Source organism: Lathyrus oleraceus, chromosome 4 (genome assembly GCF_024323335.1).
Source record: "Lathyrus oleraceus cultivar Zhongwan6 chromosome 4, CAAS_Psat_ZW6_1.0, whole genome shotgun sequence".
Lineage (NCBI taxonomy): Eukaryota > Viridiplantae > Streptophyta > Magnoliopsida > Fabales > Fabaceae > Lathyrus > Lathyrus oleraceus.
The window spans coordinates 285,895,231-285,903,760 of NC_066582.1; positions in this window are offsets into that span (position 1 = coordinate 285,895,231).

An 8,530-nucleotide genomic window follows, 5' to 3' on the forward strand; every position below is an offset into this window, starting at 1 on the left:
CAATCTCAGCACAAATAATACAAAGGTTAGTGTCAGTACAATCATCACATGAATAAACATCATCAAACTCAGATAGAGATGGAAAATCAAGTGAAAACAATTCAGAAAAGGTGTCATCAACCAACTCATAGATCAATTCAATATGAAAAACAGAATGCTCCTCTGAGGGATGTTTCATGGCATCGAAAATGTTAAATTTTGCGACAATGTCACCAAATTCCATGGACATGGTTCCATCGTCGACATCAATTTTTGTTTTCGCCGTTTTCATGAACGGTCTGCCTAAAATGATGGGCGATCTGCTTGAATTTTTTTCTCCATACATGTCCAGAATGTAGAAATCTGCAGGAAAAATCAAGTCATTAACTTGAACAAGCACATCTTCCACTACTCCAATAGGGCGAGCATTACTTATGTTCACTAGTTGAATGATTAAACCTGTATGCTGTAAAGGACCAAGATCAAGGTTATTATAAACAGAAGTAGGCATAACATTAATGCCTGCTCCTAAATCAAGCATGCAATTGTCGAATTTACTATCCCCAATGGTACATGGAATAGCAAAAGTTCCTGGATCCTTGAACTTTTGGGGTATGGCCTGATTGAGGGATGAAACATTAGCTTTTTCAGGTGAATGTTTAGGCTGGATAAGGGCTGAAATATTTCGTCCCAAATTTACTCTCTCATTTCCCTTCAACCTTTTCTTACTTGTGCACAAGTCTTTTAGAAATTTTGCATACTTTGGAACCTGTTTGATAACATCAAGAAGCGGAATGTTTACCGCCACTTTTTTGAACACATCTAAAATCTCTCTCTCCTTGTCTCCCTCCTCAATTCTTTTATTTTTCAGAACTCTATGTGGGAAGGGAACTGGTGGCACATACTCATTTTCTTTAATTTTTTCAGATGAAACAGGTTCAGATGGAGTAGGTTCAGGTTCAGATGTTACCTCAATAATTTCTTTATTTTTTTTCAGGGGTTGTTTCTGTAACCTTTCCAGATCTCAACGAAATCACACTCACATTAGCATTAGAATCCTTTGGATTGACAACTGTTTGGGCTGGAAGCTGGTTCGACCCTTGGGCTTGCATGTTATTTATTTGAGTAGCAAGTTGTCCCATTTGCGTGTTCAAGGTCTGAATGCTAGAATCGGTCCTTTGTTGGAATTGGAGATTGTTGGCGGCCATTTGTTTGACAAGATCTTCTAAGGATGGTCCGGAAGGTGCAGAGGTGGAGACATGAGGAGTGGTATGTGGTTGTGGCAGGGGTATGACTAATTGTTGTTGGGTGGGCTGCTGGCTTCCATATCGAAGGTTTGGATGGTTCCTCCAATTGGGATGATATTTGTTGGTGGACAAGTCAGGAATGTTGTACCCTCTCTGATTGTTGCTTTGGTTGAAAAAGTTAGCTGCATATGCTTGAGGCAACTGAGTGACCGAATCATCTTGAAGAATAGGACATGTGTCAGTTGGATGTTCAGTAGAAGTACAAATACCACACAACTTTGTTGTTTGAGGTTTACTCACTGCCATTTGTTTCACTAAAGAAGTAAGCTCTTCAATTCTGGTTTCTAAAGCCTTATTGGAAGAGGAAACCTGAATGTCATTCACACCTTTTGTTTGGACCATTGAATTATTTCTGGTTGTGAATCGTTGGGAGTTGAGTGACATGTTCTCAATCAGGGCTTTAGCAGCAACTGGAGTTTTATCGACAAGTGCTCCACCACTAGCAGCATCAAGAATGTTTCTATCCATTGGTAACAATCCCTCATAGAAATATTGAATAAGCAGTTGTTCGGTAATTTGATGTTGAGGGCAGCTGGATACTAATTGTTTGAATCTCTCCCAATACTCATGCAATGACTCATTTCCCTGTCTAATACCACATATATCTGTTCGGATCGATGCAGCCCTGGAGGCAGGAAAGTATCTCTCTAGGAAGACTCTCTTCAAATCATTCCAAGTCGTGACAGAATTCGACTCAAGATAATATAATCAATTCTTGGCAGCACCATGTAGTGAAAACGGGAAGGCTCTCAGCTTGATGTGATCTTCGGTGATTCCTTCGGGTCTCAATGGTGTAGAGCAAACAACCTGAAATTCCTTAAGATGCTTATGCAGATCCTCACCTGCAAGACCACTAAACCTTGACAACAAGTGTATTAAACCAGATTTCAACTCAAAAGGAACAGTAACATCAGCATATTCAATACATAAGCCATTGTAATTCATATCAGGAGCAGCAAGTTCTCTCAGAGTTCTTTGGTCAGCCATATTAAACTCAATAGAAAGAAAAAAAATCAACAAAGAATGAGAAAACACATAACTAATTCAGCAATGCAGCAACAAATAGGAAAATACCGACAATGTCCCAATTAAGAACAAACAATTGAAATACGTAAAAAACTATTAAAATAAAAGGGAAAAAAAATACAAAAACACAAAAAATAATCTAATAACATCAATTAAAATTTTTGAGAATTTTTTCGGAATTTTCTGAAACTATCAAAACAGAAAAAAAATCATAAAAAATAGAAAAATAAGGAATTTCGGGTTTTTAGGATGACTTCAGTTGCTTTCGATCCTTAATTTTTTCCTAATGAATTGACAAAGAATCGGAATAATCTGAGGCAATTTGTTTAAAAATAGATTTTTTTTATCCTAAATCGCAAAAAGACCAATACGCAAGAAAGTTAGGGCAAAAAAATACTAAAACACCTATGACAATAATAATATTTAGACTATAATAATGGTTAAAATCTACAAGAATCCCCCGGCAAGGGCGCCAATTTGATCCGCTGTCGCGCACGGGTCAAAATGAGTAATTAGAAAACTGTAGTTTAACGGAAGCGACAACTCGAGTATCGTATCGCAAGGATTCTTGTATTATTCTTAACCTAATGAAATCTACTTAAGAGGAGTTTATGTTTAGTAGTCGATTTAGAAAACAAAGCAAAAAAAGTGATTAAAATAAGCGATTATAAAATAAGCGATTATAAAATAAGTCAATCTACTGTTTTCGGTTTCCGGCTAATCACTGATTTTTACCTACCAATTCCCTAAGCGGCTTCGATCTCTATTCAATTCAAATTCGATTGACAAGTGCAATAGATATAAGACAAATTTATATTCCTATATTCCGAATTAAGCAAACGGATAAATACAATCGTGAATTAAGCAAACACGATTTACAAACGCAATTTAACGACAAAGCGACGAACACGGCGATTAATAGTTAGGAATGCAATCATACGAATTTAATCAAAACCATTCCAAAAAATGCAGATTAAGCAAATGAAATTTCATAGAATAGAATTGAAAGAGAACGAAGTTAAATTGATAGAATAAAAACCTCAAAGCCTTGGAAATTCGGTTATAGCAGATTGACTCTAGAAGATTAGTTCCTCTTCATGATCGCACAAAAGTAAAAAGTTATCGTCAATAATGTGTATTTGCTAAAGTACTGCGGCTTCCCTTTTAAACAGAATAAGGGTTTCACTAATAATTCAAACTGGGCCGGAAAACCTAAATTTGGCCCAACAAATGGCCCAAAAGAAAATATCTTCTGAAGTACGAAACTTCAACTAATTATTTGAGACGCCTGCACTCCGAATAAGCTTTTGGCTTCAACATAAGAGTTATATCTCTTTCTCTTAGATTTCCAACGACTGGTAGCACGCCTCGATCCGATACTCCTAACTCAAGTTATGAATTTATTCGTGCAGACTGCTAATGCTGAAAATAAACTGCGAAAAACAAATAAGTGCAAAAATAAGATAAATTATAAAAACACATTAAAAGGGAAAAATAACCAAACTAAAACATGGAAATGCATAAGTATAAATATAGAAGAATATGCATCAAAATGCACTGATCAATAAGGGAAAGTGAATTTTATTGAATGTGGAAAAGTTTGTACATATGATGTGTGTACAAGGATGCAAAATCGTTGTAGAGAAAATTGCAGAAATTGAAAAATGAGAGTAAATGGCAATGGGAAATTTATATGAATTTCCATTGGTCACAACATAGGCTATCATCCTCTGTATGATTTGGGTACCAATACTTTGCTTTGGTTGATGATGACTGGATCAATCTGTTTTCGTCTAAGATCTAACTGTGATGAATTAGGCTAATGGTTGTAGTCAAATGCCTTTATCCCTAACTTTTTCCTAGAAGTTTTTCTCTTTTTTCGTCCACCGGGATACCCATTTTTGCCTAAGTCTCCCTTTCGGGTATTTAACTTAGTGGGTTTGTATATACATTTTTTTATCCCTAATTTTTGCCCGGACATTTCTTTTTTTGGCCCACCAAGATACCTATTTTTTCCTAGGTTGTCCTTTCGGATGTCAACCTAGTGGGCTCTTATTCATTTCTTTTTTAGGCATAATATTTTTTGACTGCGTCGGAGTTCACAGAAAGTGGAAAATTCTCCGCATCCATGTGGAGAGGATCAGGGCTTTGCCCGAGAAGGCCTTCTTGACGAAAAAGGATCTTTTGTAGTTGGGAGTCCACTTGCCTCATGGATCCGAGTGTATTGGAGAGTATTTCTTGAGCACAAGGTCCCCTTTTTGGAATACTCGAGGGAGAACCTTCTTGTCAAAAGTTTTCTTGAGACGTCTCAGGTATATCTGACCATAGCAGAGAGCTGTGAAGCGCTTTTCTTCGATGAAATTCAGTTGATCATATCTGGATTGGATCCATCCGACTTCATTAAGTTTAGCTTCTATGATAACCCTTAATGACAAAATTTCCACCTCGATTGGGAGGACAACTTTTATGCCATATACGAGGGAGAATGGAGTTGCCCTAGTAGAAGTTCATACTGAAGTTCTGTAGCCATGAAGTGCAAAGGGAAGCATCTCATGCCAATCTCTATGAGTCTTGACCATTTTATGGACAATCTTTTTGATGTTTTTATTTGCTGCTTCTATGGCGTTGTTTATCTTGGGCCGGTATGGTGAAGAGTTATGATGCTCGGTCTTGAACTCTTGGCACAACTCTTTCATCATCTTGTTGTTCAGGTTATTGGAATTGTAAGTAATAATCTTGTTAGGAACTCTGTATCGACATATTATTTCTTTCTTGATGAACCTTGTAACAACTTGTCGAGTGACATTTGCATACGAAGCGGATTCAACCCATTTTGTGAAGTAATCAATAGCAACCAGAATGAAACAATGATCGTTGGAAGCTTTTGGCTCGATCATTCCAATCACATCTATACCCCACATAGAGAAGGGCCAAGGAGAAGTCAGGACATTCAATGGAGGTGGTGGCACATGGACTTTGACAGCATAGATCTGGAACTTCTGATACCTCTTGACAAAGTTGTAACAATCAACATCCATGATTATCCAATAATATCCAACTCGAAGGATCTTTTTAGCCATAGAAGACCCCTTAGCATGGATTCATTCACAACCTTCATGGATGGATCTTATGATTGTGCCTGTTTCATGTCTATCCATGCATCTGAGCAAGACATGGTATAATTCCTTTTGTACAACACATCCCCATTCAAGAAGAACTTGACAAAGAGCTTTCTCAGAGCCTTCTTATCAGTGATGGACACATTCTCGGGATACTCTTGTTTCTCTATATACCTTTTAATGTCGTAGAACCAAGGTTGATCTTCAGAATATGCCTCAGTTGCTAGACAATATGCAAGTTTATCCAGGTATTCAATTTGAATAGACGGGGCTTCATTTTTTCACTTGACCTTGAACATGGATGCCAAGGTAGCCAAAGCATCTGCTAACTGATTTTCTTCCCTAGGGATATGATGAAAAGTGATTTCATCAAAGTAGAGAATCAGTTTCATAACATGATCCTTGTATGAAATTAACTTGCTATCCCGAGTTTCCAAGACTCCCTTGATCTGACTGATTACCAGAGCTGAATCCTCGTACACCTCGAGAATTTTAATTCTCATGTCAATGGTTGATTCAATGCTGAAGATTCATGCTTCATATCCTACCATATTATTGGTACAATCAAAACATAATCTTGCAGTTAATGGAAGATGGAAACCAGTTGGAGAAGTAATAATTTCCCCAATCCCATAACCTTGAGCATTTGAAGCACTTTCAAACATGAGTGTCCATCGCGATCCTGGATTGGGTCCTTCGTCAAGGCCTGGAATCTCATAATCTCTGGTAAACAAGATGTCTTCATCTGGAAATTCAAACCTCATTGGTTGATAACTCTCTACAGGGTGATGAGAAAGGTAGTCAGATAACACACTCCTTTTCATAACTCTTTGGGTAACATACTGGATGCCATACTCTATTAGTAGCATTTTCCACCGAGTAATTCTTCTAGTGACATCAGGCTTTTCAAATATGTACTTTATTAGATCCATTTTAGATATCAACAAAGTAGTGTGGCAAACCATATATTGTCTTAGGCGTCGAGCAACCTAAGCTAGAATGTTTCTCTAAGAATGAGTATCTGGTCTCACACTCAGTGAACTTCTTGCTCAGATAGTAAATGACATGTTCTTTTTTGCCTGTGTCATCATGTTGACCAAGTACACAACTCGTAGATTCATCCAATACAGTGAGATACATGATCATAGGCCTACCCGGAACATATGGTATGAAGATCGGTGGTTCTTACAAGTATTTATTTATTTTTTCAAATGCCCTTTGGTAATCATAGTTCCACACGATTGTTTGATTCTTTCTCAATAACTTGAAAATTGGTTCACAGGTAACCATCAAATGGGAGATGAACCTTGAGATATACTTGAGTCGACCCAGGAATCCCTAGACTTCCTTTTCTATTTTGGGAGGCGACATGTCTTAAATTTCTTGAAATTTGTTGGGATCAACTTCAGTGCCTTTATAACTAACAATGAAACCCAAAATCTTACCAAATCGGACCCCAAAGGTGCATTTTGCAGGATTCAACCGCAACTTGAACTTTCGGAGTCTAAAAAATAGTTTCCTCAGATGATCTAAGTGCTCTTCTTTAGTCCTTGACTTAGAAACCATATCGTCCATGTAAACCTCAATCTCATTATGGATCATATCGTGAAAGAGAGTTACCATGGCTCGCTGATATGTTGCCCTTGCATTCTTCAAACCAAACGACGTGACTTTGTAGCAATAAGTTCCCAAAGGCGTGATAAAAGTAGTCTTTTCCATATCATATGGATACATCTTTATTTGATTATACTTGGAAAACCGATCCATGAACGAGAAAATAGAGTACTGAGCAGTGTTGTCGACCAAGATGTTAATATGAGGCAAAGGAAAATCATCCTTTGAACTCACTTTATTAAGGTCTCTATAATCTACGAATATCCTGACTTACCATCTTTCTTTGGAACTGGAACGATGTTGGCAACCCATTGAGGATACTCAGAAATGGGTAAGGAGCCAACATCAAACAATTTCTTCACCTCTTGTCTAATTTTCAGTTTCATGTCAGGTCTAGTCCTTCTGAGCTTTTGCTTGACGGAAGGACATTCAGGCTTGCGTGGCAAATGATGCTCAACGATGTTGGTGTCTAAACCGGGCATATCTTGATATAACCAGGAGAAGACACATACATACTCTTGAAGCAACTTAACCAACTCAATGTGCACATGCTTTTCAAGGAATGCCCCAATTTTCACTTCTTTTATGACTTCCTCGGAACCCAGATTGATAACTTATACTGGCTCTTGATATGGATAAATCTATTTTCGCTCGTTCTCAAGGAGCCTTGCTAGTTCAATCGGTAATTCACAATCTCCCTCACTGTCGTCTTCCGCTTGGTTAATTGGAAATCCAGAGTTACAAGGGAAATTTGCCATGTTCCAGAGTTACAAGGGAAATTTGCCATGTTATTTGTCACACCCAAAAATTTGCCCTCCCCTTTTCATCCAACCTTGGACTTAAGATTCATTTGTACCCATTCATGCTTCATTCATATGTATCATGCATTCATATTAATACAAACATCATAGATTCAAAGCTTGTGGTTAATTCAAACTAGGGTTTTGTTTGAGTATTGGAGTTTGGCTCATCATATGAGGGAAAACCCTAATTCCATGCCCTCTTGGGTCTTGATTCATGGAGTTCAGATCATGACACTCATTTATGTATTCAAAAACCTAATTGTTGACTTTACTATTCATTGACCCCATGAGCTTTCATCTATGTATCTGAAACCCTAATTCATGGGGAAAAGGCTTTTGACCATCATGTCCATTTGTTTGAGATTTCATTTGGTCTAAGATTTTGTTCAGACAACCATCCATATGGTGATTTCAAGATTCATATGTCTTTGATTCATGCTTGCATCAATCCATTGGTCTTTTGAGTCCTTGATTTGTCATTTGGTTCAGGATTTGATCTTTATATCCATTCATATGGTGCCTTTAAGATCATTAGTCCTTGGTCTTTGATTATTTGGTCACTAGTGCATTTGTCTTGTGGGCACTGGGTTTATCTTTGATCCATTGTGATTCAAGCCATTACAAGTCATCTATACAAGTCCATTTCACACAAGAAATCCCTAGTTTCTAGCCTATAGTGGAC